The sequence below is a fragment of the Styela clava genome, chromosome 5 (genome assembly GCF_964204865.1).
Source record: "Styela clava chromosome 5, kaStyClav1.hap1.2, whole genome shotgun sequence".
NCBI classification, from domain to species: domain Eukaryota; kingdom Metazoa; phylum Chordata; class Ascidiacea; order Stolidobranchia; family Styelidae; genus Styela; species Styela clava.
In genome coordinates this window covers 19,667,233-19,688,385 of record NC_135254.1, presented here as the reverse complement: position 1 = coordinate 19,688,385, position 21,153 = coordinate 19,667,233, and the positions used below count along the sequence as shown (strand labels likewise).

Here is a 21,153-nt window from a genome sequence, read left to right as displayed (position 1 = left end):
ATCTGGCAATTCTTGTTAGTCCAAGTAACCATACGGTTCATATTGATAAGTGTTCGAAGCTGACAATCCTTGGTAGTCCAAGTAACCATACGATTCATATTGATTCAAGTGTTCGAAGTAGGTTGATAAGTGTTCGGAGCTGGCAATATTCCTAATGCGCTGTTATTAAGTGCGAGTATTCATATCTTATATTCATGCGTGTATGTAATATGTATGACGCTTTATTATTGCAAATATTACGACTCTAAAATCGTTTATCATGAGGTACCAAAGCTAACATGTCCTTATCATTCTGCATACCATATATCATTTTTTTTATTAATCTTGGAACCCGTTTTCACCAGAGGGTATTAATGTAGTTGTTAATCCCCTCTCCCAAAATTCGTGTCCTAAAATTAAGTTTCCTATGATATACTATAGCCGCAAATACCTTATAACCAGTATAGACCTTCATTGGTAGTGTTCCTAGAACCCATGCCCCTCATGTCCATAAGTTTTCAAATCTAGAAATATATTCCCTATTTCTTCATAGTTTATTTCGAGTATTAATATGTTATGTTCTTATAATGAATGTAGAATGTCTACAATACCTGTGGCTAATTTAGAGGACCTCAATATTAGGTAAATATAACGCACAATGCCTGCGGTACACAAACATTTTAAGCCGTTCAAGTTTGGAATATCTCGCGTCTCGTGTAAATTACTTGTATATCTATCAATAAATAATATCTGCAATTTTTTCGGGAAACCTGCTGACAAAGTATTATTTTTATTATATTGAGTATAAGCTCAGCTTTGGTTTGTCTGTCAAATGGAATTTATTTTGGAAAATCCTCTAGTCTAAATACTGTATAGCATCATGATTCGGACAACTATCGTTTTTTTTCTGGCTAATAAGTAATTCCAACCGAGCGTATCAATGTGAATTCTATACGATTTGGCATTGGTTAACTACGCCATGCAAGCCCCAAAATAAAATATCGTTTCCAGTGGCAATACTGTAACGCAGCAAATCAGCAAATAATTTTATTTAAACGAAAAATTAATATTTTTATTTTTTTAAACTTCGAGTATAAGCTTAGCTACTCTGTGTCCGATTATGCATCACTGAGAGACGTGGCTGCCTCGAGTCTAAAGAGCAAGTATGTTATTAAAATCTTTTGAATCTTTCTAATTTACATTCATCACCACTATTCACGGATCCCCACAATCAATTTTAAAATTGGTATCTATTACTATTCCTAAATAAGTTAAAATTACTTTACTTAATTTAAATGCTAAACATTTTAATAAGCTTGATACCAGGTGAATTTGCAACCCAATTTCGGCATTATAAAATATTAAAACTAAAATCTAAAACGGAAGATATCACCATAAGTTTTGTTCTAGCAGTCTCACAGCAGATTGAAAACGCTTTTCAGACATTGTAAATTTGTGTTATGTTAGGATTTCTTTAAAATGTATACCATATAGGAAATGAAATGGAAACACAGTAAATTGTTCGCGCGATGTACCTTTTGTCTATTTTGAAACTACCGATGGAGCCCAATACGACTTTTTCTCTGTATGTGACGATATATAAGATAATTAATGCAAAATATATCAAACATTTTTTTTTTGCAATATTTTAAATTACAATCGTTCGTATTTTGTCGATATCTTTAAAATAATTTTGAGTGCCGAAAAAACAAATCAAATTTGATTAACTTCAAAATACGATTCCGGTCTACTTATAGTTGGCAGTTTGGGACGTATTCCGTGCAATTTTCAAATAGTGATTTTTCATTTATTAAATAATCGTAAAAGTTTTCCCGACTAAAATTCGAGTAACGAAGAACACAAATAAATTACTATGACAAGGTATTTTGAATGCTCGCACCGGCTATGAATTGAATATTTTACTCGAGAGATAACTTTTTATCCTCTGCGATCTTACTTATATATAATGTCACATTTGAATTTGCGCTCGTTGTCATATTTCGACACTACTGATGTCAAATTTTATTAGTGTTATTACTTCTTTGGACAGTCACAAAATTGGACAAGTCAGTATTTTATTAAGTAATCGGAGCGCCTAAGTTTTTCCCACGGAGCACTTTGAGAACCTATGCCTTAATAGACCAGGAAAGAAATTTTCGTAAAAGTGTTTGAAGTATCGTTGTACATGTTTAATAGCTGAGTTTTAGGCAGAATATTGTGCAATTTTAGCATCTCTTTGAAAATTAGCTGTTTGCATCTAATAATTAAATATTCACTCCAGCTCACCATATTAGGATTTTGTGGCAACGCTTCCGAATGGCCAAAAACTTAATATGGATACGTAAATGGAAATTGTCTGTCGAATGGAATTTTTTTTGGAAAACCCCCCAAATACTTTGTAATATCATGATTCGGACAACTATCTTTTTTTTTCTGGCTAATAGGCGAATGAGACAAGAATGAATTTTAGCAATAAAAAACCGTGTTTTCGTCATATTACCACCTAATATTCGGAATAAAACTTGCATTACTTTGTTCCAAATTTTGTCAAATTTTCGTCATTGGTAAGAAGGGCCTTTTTCTCTTGTGTTTGCAGTAATACTGTTAGTTTAGGCACCAATGCGCGCTAATAATTTTATATGGCAAAGTCTTTAGAACCGGACCGGTGTTCATTTCTTAGTATCGTTGGCATGAAATTTAATGGTATCAGCAATTATTCACTGGGGCAATGGTTCTCAAAGGGTGGGGCGCGCTTTGCAAAAGGGGCGTAGACAATTTTGAGGGGGCATGTAGCTAATTAAATCTATTTTTGTTTGTTGGACTTATTCGTGCATTTTCTGGATATTTACATTCCATACACGTTTTTGAATGAAACATAATATTTGTTATATGTAGCTTATTGCTAGCTAGGTATTTTTGAGGTGTGGCGAGCATTTTCATAATAAGAGTTACATTGTAATTACCATATTTTCATAGCTATACTATACTTATGAAAAAAAATCCTACTCAAGATAAAAGTACCAGTACTACTTTATCGATTTCTTCTTGAATCCTCCCTCGAAAACGTCTACCTAACTGCTAGAACAGCATTGTATCAATAATAATATAGAGAGGAAATCATTAATTCTAAAACATTGAAACTCATTTCTATTTATAATGAATTAAATTGAGTACACACTGAGTTTTGCGGATACAAGGATGTCTATATATCCTGTGTCATATTTATATGTATATTGCCTTCTTTCATTGATAGCATAGTCATTATTATCTGGCATAGAATTATTGATTTAATGTTATGGGCCAATCTGGCTAATCTTATGTATGTAATTTGAAGGTATAATGGTCTATGACCATGGTAGTAACCAGTTAACCGTGTCATTCGTGTTCCAAGCTAGAAATACTTTAGCTTTCCAATAACGATGTTATATAAGTAATTCCAACCGAGTGTATCAATGTGAATTCTATACCATTTGCCACTGGTTAACCACGCCATGCACTTGGAAAACCACTGCTGTAACGTATCAATATAGCCGTAAATCCTATTGGTAATACTTCGTTCATGTTCATAACTGTCTGAATCTAGAAATATATTTCCTATTGCTATATCGTTGATTGCAGGTACTAATATGTTAGGTTATTATGTGTATACATCTATATAAATGATGCAATAGTATAAATACACGGGTTTGTCTATATTTCTTACGTTTTATTTATACGGGTATTACGTTATTGATAACATGGTTCTGATTATTCTACGTAGAATTCACTTGCTTTTTTCCACAAAATAGTATCATACTAAAAAAAGAATTCGACTAAGCGCAGAAATGTATCTGTAAATTATCATGGTCTATATCAGTGGTTCCTAAACTTTTTATTCGCAGTAATATATACCCACCCAGTTTACAAAAACATTTGAGGTCAGATAACAAATAAACAAGGTAAATCATAGTTTATAGTGTTTTTTTCAACGAGATATTTTAGCTTATTGGTCTTCCAGAGCAGTGATTTTCAACTGGTGTTCCGCGAGGGACATCCAGATGTTCCGCGAAAAATTGCTCTTTCGAGGTATTATGACGTCATTTGAATAATATAAATAGCGTCGATTTGAAAACGGGGAGTCAGAGTTTTGGAAAGTCGGTATAAAAAACTTGTAACCAGATAAGAAATGACAGGCCATATTCCCTTTTAATGGACTTTATCTTCTTCCCTTTTTTTAGTGATCCATTCCATTCTTGACCAAATAATGTTTCAAAAATGTGACCATTATACTCGACTATGGATTGCGTCATCATCGGAGTAGATTACATTCGTTGCATTTTGAAGCTTTTCTTGCTGTAATAATTAGGGCGTGGCATCATCAAAATAGTCAAGTGAAGTGTTGAATTAGCAAATTCCGTAAATAAAATTGTGAATTTCTCGGTAACGATTTTACCTATGATAATGGTCGCGGTATTGTTCTGTTGGAAAACAAAACGTTAAAACTCGAGGTGATTAATTCTAATCAGCACAAAAGCAATTGGGCAATTCAGCACCAAGCAATTTTTTTGGCATCAGGTCGCGCATGTAAGATATCGTTAAAGAAGTGCTCTTCATCGTCATCTCGCCTAATGACCACGTAGAAATGCCTTTATTTCAGCTTTTAAATCAACATTCAGGATTCACGTAATCACAGATTTATCTTATCACAGTATCTAATTGATTTATTCCGGAAATAACACTGACACCAGTATGGACCATAAGAAACTCAATTACCGTCTCAATAAATGTGTGCGATAATATTATTCGCTTAAAACTGGGACGTTTAATTTGCCAACGGCGATGAGTTAGATCCAAGCCAGCGCAAAAGATAAAAGTTAGAATAAAATTGGAATTTAAAAGCGCTCCCTAATGTCATTAACATCTGTCGCCGATGTGAACGCATATAATTCTACAAAAATTTGAAACTTCGATCTCCGCCGATCGGCAAGAATTAATACGTGCGCACAAGAACAACAAAGGTGGTAATATGAAAACGTTCAGGGGGCAAAAAAAGTAGCGATAATGACAAAATTAAACAGTAAAAATCGCTTTGCTGCCAATTTTTATTGTTTCTAATAGTTTCCAAATCGACCTCCGACCTTCTTTCTGAACTCCTGTTGCGTATAAAAAAAAAAAACGCGAGAGATTGAGAGCTGTTGAGAAAGAGCTGCGTGTTTGTCTCTCCACAATTACAGAATAAAATATTTGAAAATCATCGAAACAGACCTAAATATCACAATAAAATACCATTACTGTTTCTAGCTACCATAATCATAGTATTCATGAGCAAACTTGCAAAAACATTCATTTGTAGCTCTGAATCGGAATGTGTCACGTCTTTCTCAGCTAAAGTTGACAAGCTATATTATTGATTTCGGTATTTTATTTTCATGCCGAAATGATCGACGTTAGTTAATTGCATAATATAGTTTATTTTCAAAAATCTCGTTTGGAGTTCCGCCACAATTTTAAATTGAGAAAAGTGTTCCGCGGTACAAAAAAGGTTGAAAAATCACTGTTCCAGAGAGTATTTTTTTCTTTAATTTTTGGTGACATTTTCGTCAGCCACAATCTCAACTCAACCCGTTTACTAATTGAATGGCAATTTTTTTTTGATAGCACTTGTATCATTGTTACAAACGAGTTCGTAAATGAAAGAATCCAGGTTTCTGACTTCTGCCTTTTTTGCATGGTTTGTGAGAATCTCTCAAATTATGACCAGGTTTCTGACTTCTGCCTTTTTTGCATGGTTTGTGAGAATCTCTCAAATTATGAGAGATTTTCATTAAAAAGAAACATCTTTATAAAAATCACGTATCGATGCATATCTCAAATATAACATATGGATTTTATTTCCTCATTTCATTGCATTTCATGGAGCTCCATTTGAATTAAATATTTTCTGCGCTGTTGGAACCCTGCCCTGTGCAGCGTGTTCCCATTCGTCTAATTATATTTAAATTGTAGGATCGTTAAACGATTAACTGTTCACTAAATTATCAAGTTATAATATAATTATAACCGCCCACTCTGGGAATCACTGGTTTATACCACCTGGTAGTAAACAGTTAATAACCATGCCATTCATGTTCCAATCCAGAATCGCAATAAATTTTCAATACTGGTAATATTGGAGTGAGTTTAATCAAGTACATTAATATAACCGTGAATATTACTAACTTCGGTACTGGTTAACCATGTAATTTGTGTCCCAAACTGAAATTTTCAATAAGGATAATATATAAATTAGGCCAATTGCACAAATGTAGCCGTAAATCCTACACACCCGACATATACTTCCCTTGGTAGTCCTAGTAGCCAATACCCATACGTTTCATGTTGATATGTGTTCGAAGCTGGCAATCCTCGGTACTACCAGTAACCATACAATTCATATTGATAAGTGTTCGAAGCTGACAATCCTTGGTAGTCCAAGTAACCATACGATTCATATTGATAGGTGTTCGAAGCTGGCATTCCTTGGTAGTCCAAGTAACCATAAGGTTCATACTGATAAGTGTTCGAATCTGGCAATTCTTGTTAGTCCAAGTAACCATACGGTTCATATTGATAAGTGTTCGAAGCTGACAATCCTTGGTAGTCCAAGTAACCATACGGTTCATATTGATAAGTGTTCGAAGCTGACAATTCTTGTTAGTCCAAGTAACCATACGGTTCATACTGATAAGTGTTCGAATCTGGCAATTCTTGTTAGTCCAAGTAACCATACGGTTCATATTGATAAGTGTTCGAAGCTGACAATCCTTGGTAGTCCAAGTAACCATACGATTCATATTGATTCAAGTGTTCGAAGTAGGTTGATAAGTGTTCGGAGCTGGCAATATTCCTAATGCGCTGTTATTAAGTGCGAGTATTCATATCTTATATTCATGCGTGTATGTAATATGTATGACGCTTTATTATTGCAAATATTACGACTCTAAAATCGTTTATCATGAGGTACCAAAGCTAACATGTCCTTATCATTCTGCATACCATATATCATTTTTTTTATTAATCTTGGAACCCGTTTTCACCAGAGGGTATTAATGTAGTTGTTAATCCCCTCTCCCAAAATTCGTGTCCTAAAATTAAGTTTCCTATGATATACTATAGCCGCAAATACCTTATAACCAGTATAGACCTTCATTGGTAGTGTTCCTAGAACCCATGCCCCTCATGTCCATAAGTTTTCAAATCTAGAAATATATTCCCTATTTCTTCATAGTTTATTTCGAGTATTAATATGTTATGTTCTTATAATGAATGTAGAATGTCTACAATACCTGTGGCTAATTTAGAGGACCTCAATATTAGGTAAATATAACGCACAATGCCTGCGGTACACAAACATTTTAAGCCGTTCAAGTTTGGAATATCTCGCGTCTCGTGTAAATTACTTGTATATCTATCAATAAATAATATCTGCAATTTTTTCGGGAAACCTGCTGACAAAGTATTATTTTTATTATATTGAGTATAAGCTCAGCTTTGGTTTGTCTGTCAAATGGAATTTATTTTGGAAAATCCTCTAGTCTAAATACTGTATAGTATCATGATTAGGACAACTATCGTTTTTTTTTTCTGGCTAATAAGTAATTCCAACCGAGCGTATCAATGTGAATTCTATACGATTTGGCATTGGTTAACTACGCCATGCAAGCCCCAAAATAAAATATCGTTTCCAGTGGCAATACTGTAACGCAGCAAATCAGCAAATAATTTTATTTAAACGAAAAATTAATATTTTTATTTTTTTAAACTTCGAGTATAAGCTTAGCTACTCTGTGTCCGATTATGCATCACTGAGAGACGTGGCTGCCTCGAGTCTAAAGAGCAAGTATGTTATTAAAATCTTTTGAATCTTTCTAATTTACATTCATCACCACTATTCACGGATCCCCACAATCAATTTTAAAATTGGTATCTATTACTATTCCTAAATAAGTTAAAATTACTTTACTTAATTTAAATGCTAAACATTTTAATAAGCTTGATACCAGGTGAATTTGCAACCCAATTTCGGCATTATAAAATATTAAAACTAAAATCTAAAACGGAAGATATCACCATAAGTTTTGTTCTAGCAGTCTCACAGCAGATTGAAAACGCTTTTCAGACATTGTAAATTTGTGTTATGTTAGGATTTCTTTAAAATGTATACCATATAGGAACTGAAATGGAAACACAGTAAATTGTTCGCGCGATGTACCTTTTGTCTATTTTGAAACTACCGATGGAGCCCAATACGACTTTTTCTCTGTATGTGACGATATATAAGATAATTAATGCAAAATATATCGAACATTTTTTTTTGCAATATTTTAAATTACAATCGTTCGTATTTTGTCGATATCTTTAAAATAATTTTGAGTGCCGAAAAAAACAAATCAAATTTGATTAACTTCAAAATACGATTCCGGTCTACTTATAGTTGGCAGTTTGGGACGTATTTCGTGCAATTTTCAAATAGTGATTTTTCATTTATTAAATAATCGTAAAAGTTTTCCCGACTAAAATTCGAGTAACGAAGAACACAAATAAATTACTATGACAAGGTATTTTGAATGCTCGCACCGGCTATGAATTGAATATTTTAGTCGAGAGATAACTTTTTATCCTCTGCGATCTTACTTATATATAATGTCACATTTGAATTTGCGCTCGTTGTCATATTTCGACACTACTGATGTCAAATTTTATTAGTGTTATTACTTCTTTGGACAGTCACAAAATTGGACAAGTCAGTATTTTATTAAGTAATCGGAGCGCCTAAGTTTTTCCCACGGAGCACTTTGAGAACCTATGCCTTAATAGACCAGGAAAGAAATTTTCGTAAAAGTGTTTGAAGTATCGTTGTACATGTTTAATAGCTGAGTTTTAGGCAGAATATTGTGCAATTTTAGCATCTCTTTGAAAATTAGCTGTTTGCATCTAATAATTAAATATTCACTCCAGCTCATCATATTAGGATTTTGTGGCAACGCTTCCGAATGGCCAAAAACTTAATATGGATACGTAAATGGAAATTGTCTGTCGAATGGAATTTTTTTTGGAAAACCCCCCAAATACTTTGTAATATCATGATTCGGACAACTATCTTTTTTTTTCTGGCTAATAAGCGAATGAGACAAGAATGAATTTTAGCAATAAAAAACCGTGTTTTCGTCATATTACCGCCTAATATTCGGAATAAAACTTGCATTACTTTGTTCCAAATTTTGTCAAATTTTCGTCATTGGTAAGAAGGGACTTTTTCTCTTGTGTTTGCAGTAATACTGTTAGTTTAGGCACCAATGCGCGCTAATAATTTTATATGGCAAAGTCTTTAGAACCGGACCGGTGTTCATTTCTTAGTATCGTTGGCATGAAATTTAATGGTATCAGCAATTATTCACTGGGGCAATGGTTCTCAAAGGGTGGGGCGCGCTTTGCAAAAGGGGCGTAGACAATTTTGAGGGGGCATGTAGCTAATTAAATCTATTTTTGTTTGTTGGACTTATTCGTGCATTTTCTGGATATTTACATTCCATCCCCGTATTTTCAAGGTATTTTTGAATGAAACATAATATTTGTTATATGTAGCTTATTGCTAGCTAGGTATTTTTGAGGTGTGGCGAGCATTTTCATAATAGGGGTTACATTGTAATTACCACAATTCGTAAAATATTTTCATAGCTATACTATACTTATGAAAAAAAATTGTACTCAAGATAAAAGTACCAGTACTACTTTATCGATTTCTTCTTGAATCCTCCCTCGAAAACGTCTACCTAACTGCTAGAACAGCATTGTATCAATAATAATATAGAGAGGAAATCATTAATTCTAAAACATTGAAACTCATTTCTATTTATAATGAATTAAATTGAGTACACACTGAGTTTTGCGGATACAAGGATGTCTATATATCCTGTGTCATATTTATATGTATATTGCCTTCTTTCATTGATAGCATAGTCATTATTATCTGGCATAGAATTATTGATTTAATGTTATGGGCCAATCTGGCTAATCTTATGTATGTAATTTGAAAGTATAATGGTCTATGACCATGGTAGTAACCAGTTAACCGTGTCATTCGTGTTCCAAGCTAGAAATACTTTAGCTTTCCAATAACGATGTTATATAAGTAATTCCAACCGAGTGTATCAATGTGAATTCTATACCATTTGCCACTGGTTAACCACGCCATGCACTTAGAAAACCACTGCTGTAACGTATCAATATAACCGTAAATCCTATTGGTAATACTTCGTTCATGTTCATAACTGTCTGAATCTAGAAATATATTTCCTATTGCTATATCGTTGATTGCAGGTACTAATATGTTAGGTTATTATGTGTATACATCTATATAAATGATGCAATAGTATAAATACACGGGTTTGTCTATATTTCTTACGTTTTATTTATACGGGTATTACGTTATTGATAACATGGTTCTGATTATTCTACGTAGAATTCACTTGCTTTTTTCCACAAAATAGTATCATACTAAAAAAAGAATCCGACTAAGCGCAGAAATGTATCTGTAAATTATCATGGTCTATATCAGTGGTTCCTAAACTTTTTATTCGCAGTAATATATACCCACCCAGTTTACAAAAACATTTGAGGTCAGATAACAAATAAACAAGGTAAATCATAGTTTATAGTGTTTTTTTCAACGAGATATTTTAGCTTATTGGTCTTCCAGAGCAGTGATTTTCAACTGGTGTTCCGCGAGGGACATCCAGATGTTCCGCGAAAAATTGCTCTTTCGAGGTATTATGACGTCATTTGAATAATATAAATAGCGTCGATTTGAAAACGGGGAGTCAGAGTTTTGGAAAGTCGGTATAAAAAACTTGTAACCAGATAAGAAATGACAGGCCATATTCCCTTTTAATGGACTTTATCTTCTTCCCTTTTTTTAGTGATCCATTCCATTCTTGACCAAATAATGTTTCAAAAATGTGACCGTTATACTCGACTATGGATTGCGTCATCATCGGAGTAGATTACATTCGTTGCATTTTGAAGCTTTTCTTGCTGTAATAATTAGGGCGTGGCATCATCAAAATAGTCAAGTGAAGTGTTGAATTAGCAAATTCCGTAAATAAAATTGTGAATTTCTCGGTAACGATTTTACCTATGATAATGGTCGCGGTATTGTTTTGTTGGAAAACAAAACGTTAAAACTAGAGGTGATTAATTCTAATCAGCACAAAAGCAATTGGGCAATTCAGCACCAAGCAATTTTTTTGGCATCAGGTCGCGCATGTAAGATATCGTTAAAGAAGTGCTCTTCATCGTCATCTCGCCTAATGACCACGTAGAAATGCCTTTATTTCAGCTTTTAAATCAACATTCAGGATTCACGTAATCACAGATTTATCTTATCACAGTATCTAATTGATTTATTCCGGAAATAACACTGACACCAGTAGGACCAGGACCATAAGAAACTCAATTACCGTCTCAATAAATGTGTGCGATAATATTATTCGCTTAAAACTGGGACGTTTAATTTGCCAACCGCGATGAGTTAGATCCAAGCCAGCGCAAAAGATAAAAGTTAGAATAAAATTGGAATTTAAAAGCGCTCCCTAATGTCATTAACATCTGTCGCCGATGTGAACGCATATAATTCTACAAAAATTTGAAACTTCGATCTCCGCCGATCGGCAAGAATTAATACGTGCGCACAAGAACAACAAAGGTGGTAATATGAAAACGTTCAGGGGGCAAAAAAAGTAGCGATAATGACAAAATTAAACAGTAAAAATCGCTTTGCTGCCAATTTTTATTGTTTCTAATAGTTTCCAAATCGACCTCCGACCTTCTTTCTGAACTCCTGTTGCGTATAAAAAAAAAAACGCGAGAGATTGAGAGGTGTTGAGAAGGAGCTGCGTGTTTGTCTCTCCACAATTACAGAATAAAATATTTGAAAATCATCGAAACAGACCTAAATATCACAATAAAATACCATTACTGTTTCTAGCTACCATAATCATAGTATTCATGAGCAAACTTGCAAAAACATTCATTTGTAGCTCTGAATCGGAATGTGTCACGTCTTTCTCAGCTAAAGTTGACAAGCTATATTATTGATTTCGGTATTTTATTTTCATGCCGAAATGATCGACGTCAGTTAATTGCATAATATAGTTTATTTTCAAAAATCTCGTTTGGAGTTCCGCCACAATTTTAAATTGAAAAAAGTGTTCCGCGGTACAAAAAAGGTTGAAAAATCACTGTTCCAGAGAGTATTTTTTTCTTTAATTTTTGGTGACATTTTCGTCAGCCACAATCTCAACTCAACCCGTTTACTAATTGAATGGCAATTTTTTTTTGATAGCACTTGTATCATTGTTACAAACGAGTTCGTAAATGAAAGAATCCAGGTTTCTGACTTCTGCCTTTTTCGCATGGTTTGTGAGAATCTCTCAAATTATGAGAGATTTTCATTAAAAAGAAACATCTTAATAAAAATCACGTATCGATGCATATCTCAAATATAACATATGGATTTTATTTCCTCATTTCTTTGCATTTCATGGAGCTCCATTTGAATTAAATATTTTCTGCGCTGTTGGAACCCTGCCCTGTGCAGCGTGTTCCCATTCGTCTAATTATATTTAAATTGTAGGATCGTTAAACGGTTAACTGTTCACTAAATTATCAAGTTTTAATATAATTATAACCGCCCACTCTGGGAATCACTGGTTTATACCACCTGGTAGTAAACAGTTTATAACCATGCCATTCATGTTCCAATCCAGAATCGCAATAAATTTTCAATAGTGGTAATATTGGAGTGAGTTTAATCAAGTACATTAATATAACCGTGAATATTACTAACTTCGGTACTGGTTAACCATGTAATTTGTGTCCCAAACTGAAATTTTCAATAAGGATAATATATAAATTAGGCCAATTGCACAAATGTAGCCGTAAATCCTACACACCCGACTTATACTTCCATTGGTAGTCCTAGTAGCCAATACCCATACGTTTCATGTTGATATGTGTTCGAAGCTGGCAATCCTCGGTACTACCAGTAACCATACAATTCATATTGATAAGTGTTCGAAGCTGACAATCCTTGGTAGTCCAAGTAACCATACGATTCATATTGATAGGTGTTCGAAGCTGGCATTCCTTGGTAGTCCAAGTAACCATACGGTTCATACTGATAAGTGTTCGAATCTGGCAATTCTTGTTAGTCCAAGTAACCATACGGTTCATATTGATGAGTGTTCGAAGCCTACAATCCTTGGTAGTCCAAGTAACCATACGATTCATATTGATTCAAGTGTTCGAAGTAGGTTGATAAGTGTTCGAAGCTGACAATATTCCTAATGCGCTGTTATTAAGTGCGAGTATTCATATCTTATATTCATGCGTGTATGTAATATGTATGACGCTTTATTATTGCAAATATTACGACTCTAAAATCGTTTATCATGAGGTACCAAAGCTAACATGTCCTTATCATTCTGCATACCATATACCATTTTTTTTTTATTAATCTTGGAACCCGTTTTCACCAGAGGGTATTAATGTAGTTGTTAACCCCTTCTCTCAAAATTCGTGTCCTAAAATTAAATTTCCTATGATATACTATAGCCGCAAATACCTTATAACCAGTATAGACCTTCATTGGTAGTGTTCCTAGAACCCATGCCCCTCATGTCCATAAGTTTTCAAATCTAGAAATATATTCCCTATTTCTTCATAGTTTATTTCGAGTATTAATATGTTATGTTCTTATAATGAATGTAGAATGTCTACAATCCCTGTGGCTAATTTAGAGGACCTCAATATTAGGTAAATATAACGCACAATGCCTGTGGTACACAAACATTTTAAGCCGTTCAAGTTTGGAATATCTCGCGTCTCGTGTAAATTACTTGTGTATCTATCAATAAATAATATCTGCAATTTTCGGGAAACCTGCTGACAAAGTATTATTTTTATTATATTGAGTATAAGCTCAGCTTTGGTTTGTCTGTCAAAAGGAATTTATTTTGGAAAATCCTCTAGTCTAAATACTGTATAATATCATGATTCGGACAACTATCGTTTTTTTTCTGGCTAATAAGTAATTCCAACCGAGTGTATCAATGTGAATTCTATACGATTTGGCATTGGTTAACAACGCCATGCAAGCCCCAAAATAAAATATCGTTTCCAGTGGCGATACTGTAACGCAGCAAATCAGCAAATAATTTTATTTGAACGAAAAATCAATATTTATATTTTTTTGAACTTCTAGTTTAAGCTTAGCTACTCTGTGTCCCTGTTAACTTCCTCTTACAGCGGCTAAGCTCATATGAGAGAATATTTACGCTTAATTTTGTGCTCGGTAAACTACTGTTAATATCGCTCTCAGCTCTTTGTTGACGTTATCGCCTGATATGAGAGAGCGATAGAACCTTCCAGCCGTGACGCAAAGTGCGAATTCTATAAATAGCGTGGATTTCAAACTCGCCTGTCAGACGTCTGAAAATGTCGACTCAGCTCAGACAGGAAATACTTCTTTATAATGACTTATTGTTGGTTTAGCATGTATTTTCAGTCATATATACTATCCCTGACCATCCCTGGCGCTGTGTTGTTTTGATAAATATGATTTCGACTGCTCCATAGTTGGCAGAAGTATGGAGATTTTTTGTAGTTAAAAAAAACGTAAAATTACTGGTAATTTTAACGCGTAAATGCGCGTATGGGATTGTTTACGCCGTTCTACGCGCATTTCCGTCAAAAAAATTCAATTTTTTTGCGTTGGGGGTGGTCTGTGCAGTAATAATCAGAGCTGTGACGTCATCAAAATCAGTAATTTTAGCCTTGAACTTGATACACCTGTAAATACAATTGTGAATTTCAGAGTAATAACCATTTATGCTATAATAGGCGTTTCGGTGATGTTGTGTTAGGAAAAACTTGACAAAAACGTTGAAAAAAAAAATTAATTAATTAGGAATTAATTATTAACCCTCTACTGTACACAGAATTTCTCAAGGTCCAATTTTTTTTTAAGAAATTTTGAGATATTTTTGCAAAAAATTTTTTTTTTCGGAGTGTGTTTTAAAGATATATTGCTGAATAGAACTCTAGCACACGCTTTTAAAAATCCATAAGAGAAGCTTTAGGGCTTAGTGGTTGACAAAAAAAATAACTTTAGAAAGACCATGTCAAATAAATTGGGTCAACAGCTGGAAGAGAGTTTACAACTCCAAAGATTGATAAGGACATAGTTTGAAAGACTATGTCTTTAACCAAATCTCTTTTCTGTATTTCTGTTAAATAGCATTTTTTGTGATTTAAATAACTTGATAGTGCCTTAGGTCAACGAAATATAGTTTCACCTAAAGTAAGATGGACTCGGTATACACATGAACATAACATTGGATTGATTTTTTTTTTTATGTATTTTTAATATAAGTTTACCTTTGCTTTACCTCTGCCAAACAGCACTTTTTGTGATTTATAAATCCCAAACTTGATAATGAAACTATATATTTATTTTCAGTTTTCTAAAACACTGCTTGAAAGAGTCATTGCATCAAACAGAATCGACATTGTTAATAGTCTGGTGCATCACGGAGTGAGATTGACGCCTATATAGTCTAAAGAGTAAAGAGCAAGTATATATGTAATCTTATAATCTTTCAATTCATATTTTGTCACGTATAAACTGATATATATATCATTTTCAATCCCGCTAGTCAGGAAGAGCTGCAAGTATTTCAATTATCGCACAAGATGTCCAAAATATTATCCATTGGGAACCACTACATTAGACCGTTTTCCTTTATCAATTTTACCCTTTCATTTTTGTTTCGCGAGGCGAGATAAAAAGTGTAAAAGTTCCGTGGCCGAAAAAGTTTGGGAAACGCTGGTCTAGAACAGTAGTTTTTTTTTACCTGGGTTCAATCGAATTTTTGGTGTTCGTTGGAGCTGTTCCAGGGGTTCGACGAGGGTCCTTCAAATTAACACAGTTTTATATTATGGCACTTTTCTATCACATCGTCTACAAATTATGCAAATTTAGCTACAGTTCATCTCAGATATTAGAACTTACACGTTCAACAACTGATAAATTAGCGATCAGTAGAGGTTGCGCGAGACTAACTCCCTATCCTTTCTCTATGCCTTTGCGCTAGTGGAATTTACCAATGTGTTTAACATTTATCAATGTGTTCTAGGCTCAGATCTTGATAGCCAGGGTCCTTTTAATGTGATTCTTTTAAAGGCGTTGAATTCTTTTTAGTATTGCTTCTAAATTCTTTTCTTGTGGTAGGTGTCGAGTCCGGAGTTTGGCAGGATCCATTCGGATACAGAAGTCACGCAAAAAGGCTAATATAACGATCAGTAGAGGTTGCGCCAGACTAACTCCCAATCCTTTCTCTATGCCTTTGCGCTAGTGGATCCGTATGCATGTAATGCAAGGATGCTGTAGCAAGAATAAAATACTATAATATACAATTCAAGAGTCTGCTGTGCACACTAACACAAATATATTTCTGTAACGTTTCGTCTGACCAAAATCAGACTTCCTCAGACAAGCAGTTTACAACAATGACAAGAAAAGAGCAATCATGCAGTTTAAACATGGCGATAAATAAATTTGTTTGAAATTAATTGTGACCAAACAATGAAAAAACAATTATTGATATTCAGAAACAGATTGCGACATGGAATAATTGTTCAGCGGCGTGCTTGATTTCACAATAAGTTTTCAGAAGAAGAACACATTGATAAATGTTCTAGTAAAACTTATTGTGAAATCAAGCACGCCGCGGAACAATTATTCCATGCTGAGAACCGATCGCATTTTTTTATTTCGCAATCTGTTTCTGAATATCAATAAATGTTTTTTCATTGTTTGGTCACAATTAATTTCAAACAAGTTTATTTATCGCCATATTTAAACTGCATGATTGCTCTTTTCTTGTCATTGTTGTAAACTGCTTGTCTGAGGAAGTCTGATTTTGGTCAGACGAAACGTTACAGAAATATATTTGTGTTAGTGTGTAATAAATTAGCGTTGCTGTTTGTATAGCGTTGCGCAGCTGTAAGTTTTAGTGAACCCGTCATCTCCAGGGATGTCGCGCGCTTTGGTGTTTGTGCTTATATGATAGTGCCCTTAGATGCTTTCTGCCTATGACTTTGAAACATCTTGGGTTGTTATCGAAAACCTAGGATTTTCAAGATGAAACTTTTCATGTTTTATACCCTTGCACGAAATTGGGCTTTTATGAAGTTTGGATTGGGCTCCTAATATTAACTGTTCGATACAATGGGGTTTGGCGAAAGCTTTCATGATAGCGCAGGGATTCGACAGGCTTGGAAAGGTTAACTAGAATTTAACTAGAAGGTTAACTAGGATTTAAAAAATCACACAGCGTTACGTAGTATTATTCTTTTTTATGTTGCCATTTCGCGAGTGCAGAAACAGACAGGTACAAATAAATTATTTGAAATATATATCCAATTCATATCGAATTATATTTTCTGTCATCCATAAACCCAAAACTTGACATAGTTTACATAATGACATAGTTCGAAAAATTATTGGTACATTGAAATTTTAACCCTCAAGCGAAATTAGATCGAAATAATTAAATATTCTTCCGAAATTTATCAGTTTTGTAAAATTTACCATCTTCGAATATCACAGTTTATCTTTGCTTTATCTATGCCAAACAGCATTTTATATGTATCAGATATCCGATATATGCATCAGATACATATATCATGTTAAATTCCGCTATTCAGGAAGATCTGCAATTATTCGAATTATCCTCACAAGATGTCCAAAATATTTCTCCCAATTTTATTTATATAATTTTGTAAAGTTATGTAATGCGGTGGCAGGGGCGTAGCCAGAAAATTTCAAGAGGGGGGGGGGAGTTTTGATTTTTTTTTTTTCGCCAAGTTAGATCGAAACAGCTAGCGAGTCTGATCGAACGCTAGAATACGCGTGTTTCAGCAGTCTTTGGAGTCTAAAAAGCGTTTCAAGGTACGGAAGATTGCCATCTATGATACAGAAAAATCCTTTTTTTTCTTTTTAAAAGAGGGGAGGGGGTCGACCCGCAAAACCACCCCCGGGCTACGCCACTACGTTCACGGGCAGGTGTGCAGTTTTAGCCGGTATGCAATAAATTTTTCTGCTTTGTTAATATATCCAATTCCAATATATCCAATTCATATCTAATTTATCAAATTACATTTTCTGTCATTCATAAACCCAAAACTTGAAATAGTTCATATAGTTCACATAATGACATAGTTCGAAAAATTATTGGTACATTCAAATTTTTACCCCCCAGCCGAAATTAGATCAAATTAATTAAATTTTTTTTTTAAATTAATCACATTGAGCCACCACAACTTTTTGTTGAATCAAGTTTTTTATATTAGTGCTCGATTTAATGAAATATTCAAATTTTCCCCCGCTATTGTGTTTCATTCTCAATTTCGTTTGCACTGTATATTAAATATTTAAGTATATTACCACAGTTGAAAATGTTTCTTTGGAAAAATGAGATTTCGGAAAACACCCCCGCTCGCTTTAAAATAACAAATTAATAGTTGTTCAGCTTGAGTTATATGGTTCGGGTTAGGAATGATTTGAAAATTTGAAATCTGCATTCGGGTGTTTTTTTTTGAAGTTGATGCTTCCATTGGATTGAATTTAAATCTGTCATTAACTTAACTCAATCTACCCGCCCTCCATTTGAGCCAAATCTCATCGGAAAACTTGATTAGGGCGCTTTGTGCCAGACGCTTCCCGATACGCGTGTGCCTTTCGCTCAGTCGTGTCGCGTTGAAAATAAGAGAAATTTTTTATTTTTTTTGAAAGTTTTGTTTTGGTACCGCTCTGATAAATACAAGCGATATCGACTCGACAACAAAGTCTCTCACGGAAGAAAAAATTACGTCACCGTTCTGGCAAGCCCAAACCTTGCTTTTGAAGCAAAGTGAATATTCAATTAACAAAGGGCGCATGTTTTCGCGAGTAATTTCGAGCGAGCGCATTTAATGTTTGTTTATTATTGTGCGGGTAAGGATTACTAGCTTATATACGCGCTGAAAACGATTGCTCGCTAGCTCAAATTACTTTCTTTCAAGTAATAACATATTCCTCTGTATATTTCTAACTTTGAAATACTTACGGACATAAAACTCGAAGAATTGAAAATATGATGAAGAAAAATTACGTGCTACCGTGGCCACAAATCATGCTTGAAAACGACGCAAAAGTTTCTTATTGCTTTTGTTTTGATTTACTCTTTTGACTTAGTGCACGATGAGACGTATACGTAAAGGATATTACCTCTTACTCAACAAACATATTAGGGTCACATTTTTATGAGCACCTAAGTGCTTTCCCGGCATAACAAATTAGTAGTTGTTCAGCTTGGGTTCGGGTTAGGAATGATTCAAAAATTTAAAATCTTATTCAGGGATGTTTTTTTTTTTCTGAAATTAATTCTTCCATTGAATTGAATTTAAATCTGTCGTAACTTAAATGCCCGACTCAGATTTGTGTTTGGTGAATTTGAATTTTTATTTAAATAGGAAAAAATTCTGATAAATAATAATTTATTTCTAAGGCATTGTCGCATGGATGTCTTAGCCGTACAAAAATACATTGGAAAATTCCCAATGATGTTTATTGTTCTTACTTAAGTAAAACAGTAAAGATGGAAAGTAATAATGTTAAGCTAAATATTGGAGAAATGCAAGCAAACGTATCAACAAAAAAGCGCTGAACGTTTCCACGAATTTAAGAAAGAAATGAAATGGTCACTTCTAATTCTCTGATAAAGCGTAATAAATTGGTAGATTTAAAAACACGCAACATGAGGACTTTTCTTTATTTTTCTAGAATTTTCTGATTTTGTCGTATTGATACTGATCAGTTTGTTTTTCATTAGAGCTTGCGAGTACTTTTGCAGAACAATGCTTTATTACACAATGGTATTTTGCAAAAATCTTAAGCTACGTGGTGAAGAGATGAAAATGGACTGCTTAATTCTTGTTCCTAATACCATGTTTTATTTATACAAGATTCCCCACACTATATCTCCGCCATAACAAAAAGCTTGAAAAGCTTGGCTATAAGTCTGAGGGAGTTGATGACGCGCAGCGTCACCGCCCAACACGTTATAGGCGCCTTGTAGAGCCTCATCATACGTAATAAGTTTCTCATAATTTACTTCCTCTACTATAAAAAGGCATAATAATAACTAAATATAAATAATAACTAAATGTATATATATTTTTTCAGGATTACTCAATTATGAAACTTGACGACTCTTTCTGTTTTTCAAAAGAAAATGAAACTCAATTATTCAAATAGGAAGAAGAGTTTTATTGAAGATAACTAAGATGTGCTAGCCAACAAATGCGTTGAGTCCACACACAAGACTTTGATATAGAAAAATTGACTGTTGGTTTGAAACTGTATCCCATTGTCATACGTACTTTGAGATCGTATGCATGTGCACTGATTACCAATATGTGGTCGCAAACAAATGCACTGGGCAGTACACACGAATGTATTTATATCAAATAAGACTGTTGTTTAAAACTATACAAAAATGCCATACGCACTGTAAAAGGATTATAAGCGGAAGTTCAACATGGCTCGACCCGTGAAGAACTATTTATGTAATTTGAATAATTGCAAACAAATTCTTGATTATATATTCATTAATAAATTGAATTATAGCTCAGAAAACTGAATACAATTGTTATTTGTATTTTAACACCCTGTAATGCAATCGTTTATTTGACGTCCTGGTATGAAAAAATTAAAATATTTCTTTCGTTTTACGTTATACTTATATTTTTATTACTGTTATTGTATATTACTGATTTGTTATTTATATTATTGTTTTAAGCTTTTTTTGAAAATATGCTACTTCCATGTTTGGCTATCTTATTTGTTATAATCATTATTTTCTATAGTATTTTTAGATATTTTTTAACAGGAAAACAAGATATCGTGAAGACAAAGGAAAAGTATTGACAGGGATTGCCATGGCTTTTTTTTAAATATTTGTTTCGGTATAGATAGATTTAGACCCATTCCCGCCATTAGGAAAAATAGGTTTTTTTTAGGCTTAGATATTTTTAATGTTATTCTAGCTTCTC

General features: G+C 33.8%; 1 long non-coding RNA gene across 1 annotated transcript; it reads left to right on the top strand.

Moving 5' to 3' along the window:
* The first annotated feature begins 7,792 nt into the window (after positions 1 to 7,792).
* Positions 7,793 to 21,129, top strand: LOC144422667 (uncharacterized). The gene is made up of 3 exons (XR_013475308.1): positions 7,793 to 7,837; positions 15,518 to 15,640; positions 20,285 to 21,129. It is a non-coding gene; the product is annotated as an uncharacterized LOC144422667 (long non-coding RNA).
* Positions 21,130 to 21,153: the final 24 nt, after the last annotated feature.